The sequence below is a fragment of the Engystomops pustulosus genome, chromosome 1, assembly GCF_040894005.1.
Source record: "Engystomops pustulosus chromosome 1, aEngPut4.maternal, whole genome shotgun sequence".
Lineage (NCBI taxonomy): Eukaryota > Metazoa > Chordata > Amphibia > Anura > Leptodactylidae > Engystomops > Engystomops pustulosus.
Window position 1 is genome coordinate 189,040,780 of NC_092411.1, and position 17,029 is coordinate 189,057,808.

The 17,029-nt window shown below is 45.4% G+C and overlaps 29 non-coding genes across 29 annotated transcripts; all 29 read left to right on the plus strand.

Annotated features, from left to right (window-relative positions):
• The first annotated feature begins 213 nt into the window (after positions 1-213).
• On the plus strand, positions 214-285 carry TRNAA-UGC (transfer RNA alanine (anticodon UGC)). Its single transcript has one exon. It is a non-coding gene; the product is annotated as a tRNA-Ala (tRNA).
• Positions 286-564: 279 nt separating this feature from the next.
• TRNAA-CGC (transfer RNA alanine (anticodon CGC)) lies at positions 565-636 on the plus strand. The gene has a single exon. It is a non-coding gene; the product is annotated as a tRNA-Ala (tRNA).
• Positions 637-1,408: 772 nt separating this feature from the next.
• Positions 1,409-1,480, plus strand: TRNAA-UGC (transfer RNA alanine (anticodon UGC)). The gene has a single exon. It is a non-coding gene; the product is annotated as a tRNA-Ala (tRNA).
• A 279-nt stretch (positions 1,481-1,759) lies between these two features.
• On the plus strand, positions 1,760-1,831 carry TRNAA-CGC (transfer RNA alanine (anticodon CGC)). The gene has a single exon. It is a non-coding gene; the product is annotated as a tRNA-Ala (tRNA).
• Positions 1,832-2,603: 772 nt separating this feature from the next.
• Positions 2,604-2,675, plus strand: TRNAA-UGC (transfer RNA alanine (anticodon UGC)). The gene has a single exon. It is a non-coding gene; the product is annotated as a tRNA-Ala (tRNA).
• Positions 2,676-2,954: 279 nt separating this feature from the next.
• Positions 2,955-3,026, plus strand: TRNAA-CGC (transfer RNA alanine (anticodon CGC)). Its single transcript has one exon. It is a non-coding gene; the product is annotated as a tRNA-Ala (tRNA).
• A 772-nt stretch (positions 3,027-3,798) lies between these two features.
• TRNAA-UGC (transfer RNA alanine (anticodon UGC)) lies at positions 3,799-3,870 on the plus strand. Its single transcript has one exon. It is a non-coding gene; the product is annotated as a tRNA-Ala (tRNA).
• A 279-nt stretch (positions 3,871-4,149) lies between these two features.
• On the plus strand, positions 4,150-4,221 carry TRNAA-CGC (transfer RNA alanine (anticodon CGC)). The gene has a single exon. It is a non-coding gene; the product is annotated as a tRNA-Ala (tRNA).
• Positions 4,222-4,993: 772 nt separating this feature from the next.
• On the plus strand, positions 4,994-5,065 carry TRNAA-UGC (transfer RNA alanine (anticodon UGC)). The gene has a single exon. It is a non-coding gene; the product is annotated as a tRNA-Ala (tRNA).
• Positions 5,066-5,344: 279 nt separating this feature from the next.
• Positions 5,345-5,416, plus strand: TRNAA-CGC (transfer RNA alanine (anticodon CGC)). The gene has a single exon. It is a non-coding gene; the product is annotated as a tRNA-Ala (tRNA).
• Positions 5,417-6,188: 772 nt separating this feature from the next.
• Positions 6,189-6,260, plus strand: TRNAA-UGC (transfer RNA alanine (anticodon UGC)). Its single transcript has one exon. It is a non-coding gene; the product is annotated as a tRNA-Ala (tRNA).
• A 279-nt stretch (positions 6,261-6,539) lies between these two features.
• Positions 6,540-6,611, plus strand: TRNAA-CGC (transfer RNA alanine (anticodon CGC)). Its single transcript has one exon. It is a non-coding gene; the product is annotated as a tRNA-Ala (tRNA).
• Positions 6,612-7,385: 774 nt separating this feature from the next.
• On the plus strand, positions 7,386-7,457 carry TRNAA-UGC (transfer RNA alanine (anticodon UGC)). Its single transcript has one exon. It is a non-coding gene; the product is annotated as a tRNA-Ala (tRNA).
• Positions 7,458-7,736: 279 nt separating this feature from the next.
• Positions 7,737-7,808, plus strand: TRNAA-CGC (transfer RNA alanine (anticodon CGC)). The gene has a single exon. It is a non-coding gene; the product is annotated as a tRNA-Ala (tRNA).
• Positions 7,809-8,580: 772 nt separating this feature from the next.
• TRNAA-UGC (transfer RNA alanine (anticodon UGC)) lies at positions 8,581-8,652 on the plus strand. The gene has a single exon. It is a non-coding gene; the product is annotated as a tRNA-Ala (tRNA).
• Positions 8,653-8,931: 279 nt separating this feature from the next.
• On the plus strand, positions 8,932-9,003 carry TRNAA-CGC (transfer RNA alanine (anticodon CGC)). Its single transcript has one exon. It is a non-coding gene; the product is annotated as a tRNA-Ala (tRNA).
• A 772-nt stretch (positions 9,004-9,775) lies between these two features.
• TRNAA-UGC (transfer RNA alanine (anticodon UGC)) lies at positions 9,776-9,847 on the plus strand. The gene has a single exon. It is a non-coding gene; the product is annotated as a tRNA-Ala (tRNA).
• A 279-nt stretch (positions 9,848-10,126) lies between these two features.
• Positions 10,127-10,198, plus strand: TRNAA-CGC (transfer RNA alanine (anticodon CGC)). The gene has a single exon. It is a non-coding gene; the product is annotated as a tRNA-Ala (tRNA).
• Positions 10,199-10,970: 772 nt separating this feature from the next.
• TRNAA-UGC (transfer RNA alanine (anticodon UGC)) lies at positions 10,971-11,042 on the plus strand. The gene has a single exon. It is a non-coding gene; the product is annotated as a tRNA-Ala (tRNA).
• A 279-nt stretch (positions 11,043-11,321) lies between these two features.
• On the plus strand, positions 11,322-11,393 carry TRNAA-CGC (transfer RNA alanine (anticodon CGC)). The gene has a single exon. It is a non-coding gene; the product is annotated as a tRNA-Ala (tRNA).
• Positions 11,394-12,165: 772 nt separating this feature from the next.
• TRNAA-UGC (transfer RNA alanine (anticodon UGC)) lies at positions 12,166-12,237 on the plus strand. The gene has a single exon. It is a non-coding gene; the product is annotated as a tRNA-Ala (tRNA).
• Positions 12,238-12,516: 279 nt separating this feature from the next.
• Positions 12,517-12,588, plus strand: TRNAA-CGC (transfer RNA alanine (anticodon CGC)). The gene has a single exon. It is a non-coding gene; the product is annotated as a tRNA-Ala (tRNA).
• Positions 12,589-13,360: 772 nt separating this feature from the next.
• TRNAA-UGC (transfer RNA alanine (anticodon UGC)) lies at positions 13,361-13,432 on the plus strand. The gene has a single exon. It is a non-coding gene; the product is annotated as a tRNA-Ala (tRNA).
• Positions 13,433-13,711: 279 nt separating this feature from the next.
• On the plus strand, positions 13,712-13,783 carry TRNAA-CGC (transfer RNA alanine (anticodon CGC)). Its single transcript has one exon. It is a non-coding gene; the product is annotated as a tRNA-Ala (tRNA).
• Positions 13,784-14,555: 772 nt separating this feature from the next.
• On the plus strand, positions 14,556-14,627 carry TRNAA-UGC (transfer RNA alanine (anticodon UGC)). The gene has a single exon. It is a non-coding gene; the product is annotated as a tRNA-Ala (tRNA).
• Positions 14,628-14,906: 279 nt separating this feature from the next.
• TRNAA-CGC (transfer RNA alanine (anticodon CGC)) lies at positions 14,907-14,978 on the plus strand. The gene has a single exon. It is a non-coding gene; the product is annotated as a tRNA-Ala (tRNA).
• Positions 14,979-15,750: 772 nt separating this feature from the next.
• TRNAA-UGC (transfer RNA alanine (anticodon UGC)) lies at positions 15,751-15,822 on the plus strand. The gene has a single exon. It is a non-coding gene; the product is annotated as a tRNA-Ala (tRNA).
• Positions 15,823-16,101: 279 nt separating this feature from the next.
• Positions 16,102-16,173, plus strand: TRNAA-CGC (transfer RNA alanine (anticodon CGC)). Its single transcript has one exon. It is a non-coding gene; the product is annotated as a tRNA-Ala (tRNA).
• Positions 16,174-16,945: 772 nt separating this feature from the next.
• On the plus strand, positions 16,946-17,017 carry TRNAA-UGC (transfer RNA alanine (anticodon UGC)). Its single transcript has one exon. It is a non-coding gene; the product is annotated as a tRNA-Ala (tRNA).
• The last annotated feature ends 12 nt before the right edge of the window (positions 17,018-17,029 follow it).

Below are 17,029 nucleotides of genomic sequence, written 5' to 3' on the forward strand. Positions count from 1 at the left end.
TTCTTCTGCAGTTGTTCCGTGAAATCTATGCCTCTAAGAAGGCGTTTAAGCAACGTTGGAGCTGTTGAAAACTTCCTGCTTTTAATCACTGGCAACTTGTGCAGTTCCCTGAAAATGCGTTGTTATTGCACACTGCCTTGTCGCTACATACTGTTTCCACAGTATTGGGCAATGAACCTCTTGAGAAACAGAGGCAGGGGCAGCATCAGGCCAGGGGATGTAGCTCAGTGGTAGAGCGCACGCTTTGCATGTGTGAGGCCCCGGGTTCAATCCCCGGCATCTCCATTCACATCTTTTGGATACCTGAAGAAAACCATTCTGTTTCCCATCGGCCCAACACTTCAATGTGTTTCCACCGACGGTCAATATAATCCATTCCTCAAGTCAAAAGAACAGCAAATCTTGTTTGATATGTAAAGCACAATGAGCTTCAATCCATCACCGCCTTCTCTGCCCCTGGTTAAAAAGCCCCAAAATTCACAAACTACTTATCTGCTTAATGCGCACACCTTCTGGGTCGCTTTTCAAAAATGTTTCTGGCCCCCAGCAAACAGTACCCTGTGTGGGGATGTAGCTCAGTGGTAGAGCGCACGCTTCGCATGTGTGAGGCCCCGGGTTCAATCCCCGGCATCTCCATTGGTGGATTTTGTGCACCTAGTTTAAATCACTTGCTGTCCCTCACCGTGTAGAAATTTACGCAGATCTTCCGTTGAAAGGCTTCCTTTTAAAACACATTGGCCTTTGGAATTGCTGCTCACTTGACAAGTGCACTGTTGGCTTATGGCAGGTACGGGCGTCAAGCAAGAGCATCTGTATGTCTTTTCACGCAGTAGCTTCTACCATAGCCAACACTTTCAAACGTACAACCGTTTCATTTATTTCTTTTTTTGGAGAAATCTTATTGTCGCATTACAGACAGTTTGTAAAGTTTGGATTTTGAATCATCATAGCGCTAACAATTTGGTGTAGCACCTGAAGCTGATGAAAGAAACGAGCAGGCGCCTCTTGAATAGACATGCTTTAACAAAAAACAAGATGGCCGATATTGTTTATGGGAGTAGCAAGAGCATTCACTCCTTTTTCTCGGTAAGCATCTTTGCGGGACAGTCATTTCTCTGCTGTCTCGTGCCATCTGTGCTCATTTTTCCAAGCACTATTTCCACTTTTGGCTTTTACACTCCTGCCCATACTGCTTTTCTTCTGCAGTTGTTCCGTGAAATCTATGCCTCTAAGAAGGCGTTTAAGCAACGTTGGAGCTGTTGAAAACTTCCTGCTTTTAATCACTGGCAACTTGTGCAGTTCCCTGAAAATGCGTTGTTATTGCACACTGCCTTGTCGCTACATACTGTTTCCACAGTATTGGGCAATGAACCTCCTGAGAAACAGAGTCAGGGGCAGCATCAGGCCAGGGGATGTAGCTCAGTGGTAGAGCGCACGCTTTGCATGTGTGAGGCCCCGGGTTCAATCCCCGGCATCTCCATTCACATCTTTTGGATACCTGAAGAAAACCATTCTGTTTCCCATCGGCCCAACACTTCAATGTGTTTCCACCGACGGTCAATATAATCCATTCCTCAAGTCAAAAGAACAGCAAATCTTGTTTGATATGTAAAGCACAATGAGCTTCAATCCATCACCGCCTTCTCTGCCCCTGGTTAAAAAGCCCCAAAATTCACAAACTACTTATCTGCTTAATGCGCACACCTTCTGGGTCGCTTTTCAAAAATGTTTCTGGCCCCCAGCAAACAGTACCTTGTGTGGGGATGTAGCTCAGTGGTAGAGCGCACGCTTCGCATGTGTGAGGCCCCGGGTTCAATCCCCGGCATCTCCATTGGTGGATTTTGTGCACCTAGTTTAAATCACTTGCTGTCCCTCACCGTGTAGAAATTTACGCAGATCTTCCGTTGAAAGGCTTCCTTTTAAAACACATTGGCCTTTGGAATTGCTGCTCACTTGACAAGTGCACTGTTGGCTTATGGCAGGTACGGGCGTCAAGCAAGAGCATCTGTATGTCTTTTCACGCAGTAGCTTCTACCATAGCCAACACTTTCAAACGTACAACCGTTTCATTTATTTCTTTTTTTGGAGAAATCTTATTGTCGCATTACAGACAGTTTGTAAAGTTTGGATTTTGAATCATCATAGCGCTAACAATTTGGTGTAGCACCTGAAGCTGATGAAAGAAACGAGCAGGCGCCTCTTGAATAGACATGCTTTAACAAAAAACAAGATGGCCGATATTGTTTATGGGAGTAGCAAGAGCATTCACTCCTTTTTCTCGGTAAGCATCTTTGCGGGACAGTCATTTCTCTGCTGTCTCGTGCCATCTGTGCTCATTTTTCCAAGCACTATTTCCACTTTTGGCTTTTACACTCCTGCCCATACTGCTTTTCTTCTGCAGTTGTTCCGTGAAATCTATGCCTCTAAGAAGGCGTTTAAGCAACGTTGGAGCTGTTGAAAACTTCCTGCTTTTAATCACTGGCAACTTGTGCAGTTCCCTGAAAATGCGTTGTTATTGCACACTGCCTTGTCGCTACATACTGTTTCCACAGTATTGGGCAATGAACCTCTTGAGAAACAGAGGCAGGGGCAGCATCAGGCCAGGGGATGTAGCTCAGTGGTAGAGCGCACGCTTTGCATGTGTGAGGCCCCGGGTTCAATCCCCAGCATCTCCATTCACATCTTTTGGATACCTGAAGAAAACCATTCTGTTTCCCATCGGCCCAACACTTCAATGTGTTTCCACCGACGGTCAATATAATCCATTCCTCAAGTCAAAAGAACAGCAAATCTTGTTTGATATGTAAAGCACAATGAGCTTCAATCCATCACCGCCTTCTCTGCCCCTGGTTAAAAAGCCCCAAAATTCACAAACTACTTATCTGCTTAATGCGCACACCTTCTGGGTCGCTTTTCAAAAATGTTTCTGGCCCCGAGCAAACAGTACCTTGTGTGGGGATGTAGCTCAGTGGTAGAGCGCACGCTTCGCATGTGTGAGGCCCCGGGTTCAATCCCCGGCATCTCCATTGGTGGATTTTGTGCACCTAGTTTAAATCACTTGCTGTCCCTCACCGTGTAGAAATTTACGCAGATCTTCCGTTGAAAGGCTTCCTTTTAAAACACATTGGCCTTTGGAATTGCTGCTCACTTGACAAGTGCACTGTTGGCTTATGGCAGGTACGGGCGTCAAGCAAGAGCATCTGTATGTCTTTTCACGCAGTAGCTTCTACCATAGCCAACACTTTCAAACGTACAACCGTTTCATTTATTTCTTTTTTTGGAGAAATCTTATTGTCGCATTACAGACAGTTTGTAAAGTTTGGATTTTGAATCATCATAGCGCTAACAATTTGGTGTAGCACCTGAAGCTGATGAAAGAAACGAGCAGGCGCCTCTTGAATAGACATGCTTTAACAAAAAACAAGATGGCCGATATTGTTTATGGGAGTAGCAAGAGCATTCACTCCTTTTTCTCGGTAAGCATCTTTGCGGGACAGTCATTTCTCTGCTGTCTCGTGCCATCTGTGCTCATTTTTCCAAGCACTATTTCCACTTTTGGCTTTTACACTCCTGCCCATACTGCTTTTCTTCTGCAGTTGTTCCGTGAAATCTATGCCTCTAAGAAGGCGTTTAAGCAACGTTGGAGCTGTTGAAAACTTCCTGCTTTTAATCACTGGCAACTTGTGCAGTTCCCTGAAAATGCGTTGTTATTGCACACTGCCTTGTCGCTACATACTGTTTCCACAGTATTGGGCAATGAACCTCTTGAGAAACAGAGGCAGGGGCAGCATCAGGCCAGGGGATGTAGCTCAGTGGTAGAGCGCACGCTTTGCATGTGTGAGGCCCCGGGTTCAATCCCCGGCATCTCCATTCACATCTTTTGGATACCTGAAGAAAACCATTCTGTTTCCCATCGGCCCAACACTTCAATGTGTTTCCACCGACGGTCAATATAATCCATTCCTCAAGTCAAAAGAACAGCAAATCTTGTTTCATATGTAAAGCACAATGAGCTTCAATCCATCACCGCCTTCTCTGCCCCTGGTTAAAAAGCCCCAAAATTCACAAACTACTTATCTGCTTAATGCGCACACCTTCTGGGTCGCTTTTCAAAAATGTTTCTGGCCCCCAGCAAACAGTACCTTGTGTGGGGATGTAGCTCAGTGGTAGAGCGCACGCTTCGCATGTGTGAGGCCCCGGGTTCAATCCCCGGCATCTCCATTGGTGGATTTTGTGCACCTAGTTTAAATCACTTGCTGTCCCTCACCGTGTAGAAATTTACGCAGATCTTCCGTTGAAAGGCTTCCTTTTAAAACACATTGGCCTTTGGAATTGCTGCTCACTTGACAAGTGCACTGTTGGCTTATGGCAGGTACGGGCGTCAAGCAAGAGCATCTGTATGTCTTTTCACGCAGTAGCTTCTACCATAGCCAACACTTTCAAACGTACAACCGTTTCATTTATTTCTTTTTTTGGAGAAATCTTATTGTCGCATTACAGACAGTTTGTAAAGTTTGGATTTTGAATCATCATAGCGCTAACAATTTGGTGTAGCACCTGAAGCTGATGAAAGAAACGAGCAGGCGCCTCTTGAATAGACATGCTTTAACAAAAAACAAGATGGCCGATATTGTTTATGGGAGTAGCAAGAGCATTCACTCCTTTTTCTCGGTAAGCATCTTTGCGGGACAGTCATTTCTCTGCTGTCTCGTGCCATCTGTGCTCATTTTTCCAAGCACTATTTCCACTTTTGGCTTTTACACTCCTGCCCATACTGCTTTTCTTCTGCAGTTGTTCCGTGAAATCTATGCCTCTAAGAAGGCGTTTAAGCAACGTTGGAGCTGTTGAAAACTTCCTGCTTTTAATCACTGGCAACTTGTGCAGTTCCCTGAAAATGCGTTGTTATTGCACACTGCCTTGTCGCTACATACTGTTTCCACAGTATTGGGCAATGAACCTCTTGAGAAACAGAGGCAGGGGCAGCATCAGGCCAGGGGATGTAGCTCAGTGGTAGAGCGCACGCTTTGCATGTGTGAGGCCCCGGGTTCAATCCCCGGCATCTCCATTCACATCTTTTGGATACCTGAAGAAAACCATTCTGTTTCCCATCGGCCCAACACTTCAATGTGTTTCCACCGACGGTCAATATAATCCATTCCTCAAGTCAAAAGAACAGCAAATCTTGTTTGATATGTAAAGCACAATGAGCTTCAATCCATCACCGCCTTCTCTGCCCCTGGTTAAAAAGCCCCAAAATTCACAAATTACTTATCTGCTTAATGCGCACACCTTCTGGGTCGCTTTTCAAAAATGTTTCTGGCCCCCAGCAAACAGTACCTTGTGTGGGGATGTAGCTCAGTGGTAGAGCGCACGCTTCGCATGTGTGAGGCCCCGGGTTCAATCCCTGGCATCTCCATTGGTGGATTTTGTGCACCTAGTTTAAATCACTTGCTGTCCCTCACCGTGTAGAAATTTACGCAGATCTTCCGTTGAAAGGCTTCCTTTTAAAACACATTGGCCTTTGGAATTGCTGCTCACTTGACAAGTGCACTGTTGGCTTATGGCAGGTACGGGCGTCAAGCAAGAGCATCTGTATGTCTTTTCACGCAGTAGCTTCTACCATAGCCAACACTTTCAAACGTACAACCGTTTCATTTATTTCTTTTTTTGGAGAAATCTTATTGTCGCATTACAGACAGTTTGTAAAGTTTGGATTTTGAATCATCATAGCGCTAACAATTTGGTGTAGCACCTGAAGCTGATGAAAGAAACGAGCAGGCGCCTCTTGAATAGACATGCTTTAACAAAAAACAAGATGGCCGATATTGTTTATGGGAGTAGCAAGAGCATTCACTCCTTTTTCTCGGTAAGCATCTTTGCGGGACAGTCATTTCTCTGCTGTCTCGTGCCATCTGTGCTCATTTTTCCAAGCACTATTTCCACTTTTGGCTTTTACACTCCTGCCCATACTGCTTTTCTTCTGCAGTTGTTCCGTGAAATCTATGCCTCTAAGAAGGCGTTTAAGCAACATTGGAGCTGTTGAAAACTTCCTGCTTTTAATCACTGGCAACTTGTGCAGTTCCCTGAAAATGCGTTGTTATTGCACACTGCCTTGTCGCTACATACTGTTTCCACAGTATTGGGCAATGAACCTCTTGAGAAACAGAGGCAGGGGCAGCATCAGGCCAGGGGATGTAGCTCAGTGGTAGAGCGCACGCTTTGCATGTGTGAGGCCCCGGGTTCAATCCCCGGCATCTCCATTCACATCTTTTGGATACCTGAAGAAAACCATTCTGTTTCCCATCGGCCCAACACTTCAATGTGTTTCCACCGACGGTCAATATAATCCATTCCTCAAGTCAAAAGAACAGCAAATCTTGTTTGATATGTAAAGCACAATGAGCTTCAATCCATCACCGCCTTCTCTGCCCCTGGTTAAAAAGCCCCAAAATTCACAAACTACTTATCTGCTTAATGCGCACACCTTCTGGGTCGCTTTTCAAAAATGTTTCTGGCCCCCAGCAAACAGTACCTTGTGTGGGGATGTAGCTCAGTGGTAAAGCGCACGCTTCGCATGTGTGAGGCCCCGGGTTCAATCCCCGGCATCTCCATTGGTGGATTTTGTGCACCTAGTTTAAATCACTTGCTGTCCCTCACCGTGTAGAAATTTACGCAGATCTTCCGTTGAAAGGCTTCCTTTTAAAACACATTGGCCTTTGGAATTGCTGCTCACTTGACAAGTGCACTGTTGGCTTATGGCAGGTACGGGGGCGTCAAGCAAGAGCATCTGTATGTCTTTTCACGCAGTAGCTTCTACCATAGCCAACACTTTCAAACGTACAACCGTTTCATTTATTTCTTTTTTTGGAGAAATCTTATTGTCGCATTACAGACAGTTTGTAAAGTTTGGATTTTGAATCATCATAGCGCTAACAATTTGGTGTAGCACCTGAAGCTGATGAAAGAAACGAGCAGGCGCCTCTTGAATAGACATGTTTTAACAAAAAACAAGATGGCCGATATTGTTTATGGGAGTAGCAAGAGCATTCACTCCTTTTTCTCGGTAAGCATCTTTGCGGGACAGTCATTTCTCTGCTGTCTCGTGCCATCTGTGCTCATTTTTCCAAGCACTATTTCCACTTTTGGCTTTTACACTCCTGCCCATACTGCTTTTCTTCTGCAGTTGTTCCGTGAAATCTATGCCTCTAAGAAGGCGTTTAAGCAACGTTGGAGCTGTTGAAAACTTCCTGCTTTTAATCACTGGCAACTTGTGCAGTTCCCTGAAAATGCGTTGTTATTGCACACTGCCTTGTCGCTACATACTGTTTCCACAGTATTGGGCAATGAACCTCCTGAGAGACAGAGGCAGGGGCAGCATCAGGCCAGGGGATGTAGCTCAGTGGTAGAGCGCACGCTTTGCATGTGTGAGGCCCCGGGTTCAATCCCCGGCATCTCCATTCACATCTTTTGGATACCTGAAGAAAACCATTCTGTTTCCCATCGGCCCAACACTTCAATGTGTTTCCACCGACGGTCAATATAATCCATTCCTCAAGTCAAAAGAACAGCAAATCTTGTTTGATATGTAAAGCACAATGAGCTTCAATCCATCACCGCCTTCTCTGCCCCTGGTTAAAAAGCCCCAAAATTCACAAACTACTTATCTGCTTAATGCGCACACCTTCTGGGTCGCTTTTCAAAAATGTTTCTGGCCCCCAGCAAACAGTACCTTGTGTGGGGATGTAGCTCAGTGGTAGAGCGCACGCTTCGCATGTGTGAGGCCCCGGGTTCAATCCCCGGCATCTCCATTGGTGGATTTTGTGCACCTAGTTTAAATCACTTGCTGTCCCTCACCGTGTAGAAATTTACGCAGATCTTCCGTTGAAAGGCTTCCTTTTAAAACACATTGGCCTTTGGAATTGCTGCTCACTTGACAAGTGCACTGTTGGCTTATGGCAGGTACGGGCGTCAAGCAAGAGCATCTGTATGTCTTTTCACGCAGTAGCTTCTACCATAGCCAACACTTTCAAACGTACAACCGTTTCATTTATTTCTTTTTTCGGAGAAATCTTATTGTCGCATTACAGACAGTTTGTAAAGTTTGGATTTTGAATCATCATAGCGCTAACAATTTGGTGTAGCACCTGAAGCTGATGAAAGAAACGAGCAGGCGCCTCTTGAATAGACATGTTTTAACAAAAAACAAGATGGCCGATATTGTTTATGGGAGTAGCAAGAGCATTCACTCCTTTTTCTCGGTAAGCATCTTTGCGGGACAGTCATTTCTCTGCTGTCTCGTGCCATCTGTGCTCATTTTTCCAAGCACTATTTCCACTTTTGGCTTTTACACTCCTGCCCATACTGCTTTTCTTCTGCAGTTGTTCCGTGAAATCTATGCCTCTAAGAAGGCGTTTAAGCAACGTTGGAGCTGTTGAAAACTTCCTGCTTTTAATCACTGGCAACTTGTGCAGTTCCCTGAAAATGCGTTGTTATTGCACACTGCCTTGTCGCTACATACTGTTTCCACAGTATTGGGCGATGAACCTCCTGAGAGACAGAGGCAGGGGCAGCATCAGGCCAGGGGATGTAGCTCAGTGGTAGAGCGCATGCTTTGCATGTGTGAGGCCCCGGGTTCAATCCCCGGCATCTCCATTCACATCTTTTGGATACCTGAAGAAAACCATTCTGTTTCCCATCGGCCCAACACTTCAATGTGTTTCCACCGACGGTCAATATAATCCATTCCTCAAGTCAAAAGAACAGCAAATCTTGTTTGATATGTAAAGCACAATGAGCTTCAATCCATCACCGCCTTCTCTGCCCCTGGTTAAAAAGCCCCAAAATTCACAAACTACTTATCTGCTTAATGCGCACACCTTCTGGGTCGCTTTTCAAAAATGTTACTGGCCCCCAGCAAACAGTACCTTGTGTGGGGATGTAGCTCAGTGGTAAAGCGCACGCTTCGCATGTGTGAGGCCCCGGGTTCAATCCCCGGCATCTCCATTGGTGGATTTTGTGCACCTACTTTAAATCACTTGCTGTCCCTCACCGTGTAGAAATTTACGCAGATCTTCCGTTGAAAGGCTTCCTTTTAAAACACATTGGCCTTTGGAATTGCTGCTCACTTGACAAGTGCACTGTTGGCTTATGGCAGGTACGGGCGTCAAGCAAGAGCATCTGTATGTCTTTTCACGCAGTAGCTTCTACCATAGCCAACACTTTCAAACGTACAACCGTTTCATTTATTTCTTTTTTTGGAGAAATCTTATTGTCGCATTACAGACAGTTTGTAAAGTTTGGATTTTGAATCATCATAGCGCTAACAATTTGGTGTAGCACCTGAAGCTGATGAAAGAAACGAGCAGGCGCCTCTTGAATAGACATGTTTTAACAAAAAACAAGATGGCCGATATTGTTTATGGGAGTAGCAAGAGCATTCACTCCTTTTTCTCGGTAAGCATCTTTGCGGGACAGTCATTTCTCTGCTGTCTCGTGCCATCTGTGCTCATTTTTCCAAGCACTATTTCCACTTTTGGCTTTTACACTCCTGCCCATACTGCTTTTCTTCTGCAGTTGTTCCGTGAAATCTATGCCTCTAAGAAGGCGTTTAAGCAACGTTGGAGCTGTTGAAAACTTCCTGCTTTTAATCACTGGCAACTTGTGCAGTTCCCTGAAAATGCGTTGTTATTGCACACTGCCTTGTCGCTACATACTGTTTCCACAGTATTGGGCAATGAACCTCCTGAGAGACAGAGGCAGGGGCAGCATCAGGCCAGGGGATGTAGCTCAGTGGTAGAGCGCACGCTTTGCATGTGTGAGGCCCCGGGTTCAATCCCCGGCATCTCCATTCACATCTTTTGGATACCTGAAGAAAACCATTCTGTTTCCCATCGGCCCAACACTTCAATGTGTTTCCACCGACGGTCAATATAATCCATTCCTCAAGTCAAAAGAACAGCAAATCTTGTTTGATATGTAAAGCACAATGAGCTTCAATCCATCACCGCCTTCTCTGCCCCTGGTTAAAAAGCCCCAAAATTCACAAACTACTTATCTGCTTAATGCGCACACCTTCTAGGTCGCTTTTCAAAAATGTTTCTGGCCCCCAGCAAACAGTACCTTGTGTGGGGATGTAGCTCAGTGGTAGAGCGCACGCTTCGCATGTGTGAGGCCCCGGGTTCAATCCCCGGCATCTCCATTGGTGGATTTTGTGCACCTAGTTTAAATCACTTGCTGTCCCTCACCGTGTAGAAATTTACGCAGATCTTCCGTTGAAAGGCTTCCTTTTAAAACACATTGGCCTTTGGAATTGCTGCTCACTTGACAAGTGCACTGTTGGCTTATGGCAGGTACGGGCGTCAAGCAAGAGCATCTGTATGTCTTTTCACGCAGTAGCTTCTACCATAGCCAACACTTTCAAACGTACAACCGTTTCATTTATTTCTTTTTTCGGAGAAATCTTATTGTCGCATTACAGACAGTTTGTAAAGTTTGGATTTTGAATCATCATAGCGCTAACAATTTGGTGTAGCACCTGAAGCTGATGAAAGAAACGAGCAGGCGCCTCTTGAATAGACATGTTTTAACAAAAAACAAGATGGCCGATATTGTTTATGGGAGTAGCAAGAGCATTCACTCCTTTTTCTCGGTAAGCATCTTTGCGGGACAGTCATTTCTCTGCTGTCTCGTGCCATCTGTGCTCATTTTTCCAAGCACTATTTCCACTTTTGGCTTTTACACTCCTGCCCATACTGCTTTTCTTCTGCAGTTGTTCCGTGAAATCTATGCCTCTAAGAAGGCGTTTAAGCAACGTTGGAGCTGTTGAAAACTTCCTGCTTTTAATCACTGGCAACTTGTGCAGTTCCCTGAAAATGCGTTGTTATTGCACACTGCCTTGTCGCTACATACTGTTTCCACAGTATTGGGCGATGAACCTCCTGAGAGACAGAGGCAGGGGCAGCATCAGGCCAGGGGATGTAGCTCAGTGGTAGAGCGCACGCTTTGCATGTGTGAGGCCCCGGGTTCAATCCCCGGCATCTCCATTCACATCTTTTGGATACCTGAAGAAAACCATTCTGTTTCCCATCGGCCCAACACTTCAATGTGTTTCCACCGACGGTCAATATAATCCATTCCTCAAGTCAAAAGAACAGCAAATCTTGTTTGATATGTAAAGCACAATGAGCTTCAATCCATCACCGCCTTCTCTGCCCCTGGTTAAAAAGCCCCAAAATTCACAAACTACTTATCTGCTTAATGCGCACACCTTCTGGGTCGCTTTTCAAAAATGTTTCTGGCCCCCAGCAAGCAGTACCTTGTGTGGGGATGTAGCTCAGTGGTAGAGCGCACGCTTCGCATGTGTGAGGCCCCGGGTTCAATCCCCGGCATCTCCATTGGTGGATTTTGTGCACCTACTTTAAATCACTTGCTGTTCCTCACCGTGTAGAAATTTACGCAGATCTTCCGTTGAAAGGCTTCCTTTTAAAACACATTGGCCTTTGGAATTGCTGCTCACTTGACAAGTGCACTGTTGGCTTATGGCAGGTACGGGCGTCAAGCAAGAGCATCTGTATGTCTTTTCACGCAGTAGCTTCTACCATAGCCAACACTTTCAAACGTACAACCGTTTCATTCATTTCTTTTTTTGGAGAAATCTTATTGTCGCATTACAGACAGTTTGTAAAGTTTGGATTTTGAATCATCATAGCGCTAACAATTTGGTGTAGCACCTGAAGCTGATGAAAGAAACGAGCAGGCGCCTCTTGAATAGACATGTTTTAACAAAAAACAAGATGGCCGATATTGTTTATGGGAGTAGCAAGAGCATTCACTCCTTTTTCTCGGTAAGCATCTTTGCGGGACAGTCATTTCTCTGCTGTCTCGTGCCATCTGTGCTCATTTTTCCAAGCACTATTTCCACTTTTGGCTTTTACACTCCTGCCCATACTGCTTTTCTTCTGCAGTTGTTCCGTGAAATCTATGCCTCTAAGAAGGCGTTTAAGCAACGTTGGAGCTGTTGAAAACTTCCTGCTTTTAATCACTGGCAACTTGTGCAGTTCCCTGAAAATGCGTTGTTATTGCACACTGCCTTGTCGCTACATACTGTTTCCACAGTATTGGGCGATGAACCTCCTGAGAGACAGAGGCAGGGGCAGCATCAGGCCAGGGGATGTAGCTCAGTGGTAGAGCGCACGCTTTGCATGTGTGAGGCCCCGGGTTCAATCCCCGGCATCTCCATTCACATCTTTTGGATACCTGAAGAAAACCATTCTGTTTCCCATCGGCCCAACACTTCAATGTGTTTCCACCGACGGTCAATATAATCCATTCCTCAAGTCAAAAGAACAGCAAATCTTGTTTGATATGTAAAGCACAATGAGCTTCAATCCATCACCGCCTTCTCTGCCCCTGGTTAAAAAGCCCCAAAATTCACAAACTACTTATCTGCTTAATGCGCACACCTTCTGGGTCGCTTTTCAAAAATGTTTCTGGCCCCCAGCAAACAGTACCTTGTGTGGGGATGTAGCTCAGTGGTAGAGCGCACGCTTCGCATGTGTGAGGCCCCGGGTTCAATCCCCGGCATCTCCATTGGTGGATTTTGTGCACCTACTTTAAATCACTTGCTGTTCCTCACCGTGTAGAAATTTACGCAGATCTTCCGTTGAAAGGCTTCCTTTTAAAACACATTGGCCTTTGGAATTGCTGCTCACTTGACAAGTGCACTGTTGGCTTATGGCAGGTACGGGCGTCAAGCAAGAGCATCTGTATGTCTTTTCACGCAGTAGCTTCTACCATAGCCAACACTTTCAAACGTACAACCGTTTCATTTATTTCTTTTTTTGGAGAAATCTTATTGTCGCATTACAGACAGTTTGTAAAGTTTGGATTTTGAATCATCATAGCGCTAACAATTTGGTGTAGCACCTGAAGCTGATGAAAGAAACGAGCAGGCGCCTCTTGAATAGACATGTTTTAACAAAAAACAAGATGGCCGATATTGTTTATGGGAGTAGCAAGAGCATTCACTCCTTTTTCTCGGTAAGCATCTTTGCGGGACAGTCATTTCTCTGCTGTCTCGTGCCATCTGTGCTCATTTTTCCAAGCACTATTTCCACTTTTGGCTTTTACACTCCTGCCCATACTGCTTTTCTTCTGCAGTTGTTCCGTGAAATCTATGCCTCTAAGAAGGCGTTTAAGCAACGTTGGAGCTGTTGAAAACTTCCTGCTTTTAATCACTGGCAACTTGTGCAGTTCCCTGAAAATGCGTTGTTATTGCACACTGCCTTGTCGCTACATACTGTTTCCACAGTATTGGGCAATGAACCTCCTGAGAGACAGAGGCAGGGGCAGCATCAGGCCAGGGGATGTAGCTCAGTGGTAGAGCGCACGCTTTGCATGTGTGAGGCCCCGGGTTCAATCCCCGGCATCTCCATTCACATCTTTTGGATACCTGAAGAAAACCATTCTGTTTCCCATCGGCCCAACACTTCAATGTGTTTCCACCGACGGTCAATATAATCCATTCCTCAAGTCAAAAGAACAGCAAATCTTGTTTGATATGTAAAGCACAATGAGCTTCAATCCATCACCGCCTTCTCTGCCCCTGGTTAAAAAGCCCCAAAATTCACAAACTACTTATCTGCTTAATGCGCACACCTTCTGGGTCGCTTTTCAAAAATGTTTCTGGCCCCCAGCAAACAGTACCTTGTGTGGGGATGTAGCTCAGTGGTAGAGCGCACGCTTCGCATGTGTGAGGCCCCGGGTTCAATCCCCGGCATCTCCATTGGTGGATTTTGTGCACCTACTTTAAATCACTTGCTGTTCCTCACCGTGTAGAAATTTACGCAGATCTTCCGTTGAAAGGCTTCCTTTTAAAACACATTGGCCTTTGGAATTGCTGCTCACTTGACAAGTGCACTGTTGGCTTATGGCAGGTACGGGCGTCAAGCAAGAGCATCTGTATGTCTTTTCACGCAGTAGCTTCTACCATAGCCAACACTTTCAAACGTACAACCGTTTCATTTATTTCTTTTTTTGGAGAAATCTTATTGTCGCATTACAGACAGTTTGTAAAGTTTGGATTTTGAATCATCATAGCGCTAACAATTTGGTGTAGCACCTGAAGCTGATGAAAGAAACGAGCAGGCGCCTCTTGAATAGACATGTTTTAACAAAAAACAAGATGGCCGATATTGTTTATGGGAGTAGCAAGAGCATTCACTCCTTTTTCTCGGTAAGCATCTTTGCGGGACAGTCATTTCTCTGCTGTCTCGTGCCATCTGTGCTCATTTTTCCAAGCACTATTTCCACTTTTGGCTTTTACACTCCTGCCCATACTGCTTTTCTTCTGCAGTTGTTCCGTGAAATCTATGCCTCTAAGAAGGCGTTTAAGCAACGTTGGAGCTGTTGAAAACTTCCTGCTTTTAATCACTGGCAACTTGTGCAGTTCCCTGAAAATGCGTTGTTATTGCACACTGCCTTGTCGCTACATACTGTTTCCACAGTATTGGGCAATGAACCTCCTGAGAGACAGAGGCAGGGGCAGCATCAGGCCAGGGGATGTAGCTCAGTGGTAGAGCGCACGCTTTGCATGTGTGAGGCCCCGGGTTCAATCCCCGGCATCTCCATTCACATCTTTTGGATACCTGAAGAAAACCATTCTGTTTCCCATCGGCCCAACACTTCAATGTGTTTCCACCGACGGTCAATATAATCCATTCCTCAAGTCAAAAGAACAGCAAATCTTGTTTCATATGTAAAGCACAATGAGCTTCAATCCATCACCGCCTTCTCTGCCCCTGGTTAAAAAGCCCCAAAATTCACAAACTACTTATCTGCTTAATGCGCACACCTTCTGGGTCGCTTTTCAAAAATGTTTCTGGCCCCCAGCAAGCAGTACCTTGTGTGGGGATGTAGCTCAGTGGTAGAGCGCACGCTTCGCATGTGTGAGGCCCCGGGTTCAATCCCCGGCATCTCCATTGGTGGATTTTGTGCACCTACTTTAAATCACTTGCTGTTCCTCACCGTGTAGAAATTTACGCAGATCTTCCGTTGAAAGGCTTCCTTTTAAAACACATTGGCCTTTGGAATTGCTGCTCACTTGACAAGTGCACTGTTGGCTTATGGCAGGTACGGGCGTCAAGCAAGAGCATCTGTATGTCTTTTCACGCAGTAGCTTCTACCATAGCCAACACTTTCAAACGTACAACCGTTTCATTCATTTCTTTTTTTGGAGAAATCTTATTGTCGCATTACAGACAGTTTGTAAAGTTTGGATTTTGAATCATCATAGCGCTAACAATTTGGTGTAGCACCTGAAGCTGATGAAAGAAACGAGCAGGCGCCTCTTGAATAGACATGTTTTAACAAAAAACAAGATGGCCGATATTGTTTATGGGAGTAGCAAGAGCATTCACTCCTTTTTCTCGGTAAGCATCTTTGCGGGACAGTCATTTCTCTGCTGTCTCGTGCCATCTGTGCTCATTTTTCCAAGCACTATTTCCACTTTTGGCTTTTACACTCCTGCCCATACTGCTTTTCTTCTGCAGTTGTTCCGTGAAATCTATGCCTCTAAGAAGGCGTTTAAGCAACGTTGGAGCTGTTGAAAACTTCCTGCTTTTAATCACTGGCAACTTGTGCAGTTCCCTGAAAATGCGTTGTTATTGCACACTGCCTTGTCGCTACATACTGTTTCCACAGTATTGGGCGATGAACCTCCTGAGAGACAGAGGCAGGGACAGCATCAGGCCAGGGGATGTAGCTCAGTGGTAGAGCGCACGCTTTGCATGTGTGAGGCCCCGGGTTCAATCCCCGGCATCTCCATTCACATCTTTTGGATACCTGAAGAAAACCATTCTGTTTCCCATCGGCCCAACACTTCAATGTGTTTCCACCGACGGTCAATATAATCCATTCCTCAAGTCAAAAGAACAGCAAATCTTGTTTGATATGTAAAGCACAATGAGCTTCAATCCATCACCGCCTTCTCTGCCCCTGGTTAAAAAGCCCCAAAATTCACAAACTACTTATCTGCTTAATGCGAACACCTTCTGGGTCGCTTTTCAAAAATGTTACTGGCCCCCAGCAAACAGTACCTTGTGTGGGGATGTAGCTCAGTGGTAAAGCGCACGCTTCGCATGTGTGAGGCCCCGGGTTCAATCCCCGGCATCTCCATTGGTGGATTTTGTGCACCTACTTTAAATCACTTGCTGTCCCTCACCGTGTAGAAATTTACGCAGATCTTCCGTTGAAAGGCTTCCTTTTAAAACACATTGGCCTTTGGAATTGCTGCTCACTTGACAAGTGCACTGTTGGCTTATGGCAGGTACGGGCGTCAAGCAAGAGCATCTGTATGTCTTTTCACGCAGTAGCTTCTACCATAGCCAACACTTTCAAACGTACAACCGTTTCATTTATTTCTTTTTTTGGAGAAATCTTATTGTCGCATTACAGACAGTTTGTAAAGTTTGGATTTTGAATCATCATAGCGCTAACAATTTGGTGTAGCACCTGAAGCTGATGAAAGAAACGAGCAGGCGCCTCTTGAATAGACATGTTTTAACAAAAAACAAGATGGCCGATATTGTTTATGGGAGTAGCAAGAGCATTCACTCCTTTTTCTCGGTAAGCATCTTTGCGGGACAGTCATTTCTCTGCTGTCTCGTGCCATCTGTGCTCATTTTTCCAAGCACTATTTCCACTTTTGGCTTTTACACTCCTGCCCATACTGCTTTTCTTCTGCAGTTGTTCCGTGAAATCTATGCCTCTAAGAAGGCGTTTAAGCAACGTTGGAGCTGTTGAAAACTTCCTGCTTTTAATCACTGGCAACTTGTGCAGTTCCCTGAAAATGCGTTGTTATTGCACACTGCCTTGTCGCTACATACTGTTTCCACAGTATTGGGCAATGAACCTCCTGAGAGACAGAGGCAGGGGCAGCATCAGGCCAGGGGATGTAGCTCAGTGGTAGAGCGCACGCTTTGCATGTGTGAGGCCCCGGGTTCAATCCCCGGCATCTCCATTCACATCTTTT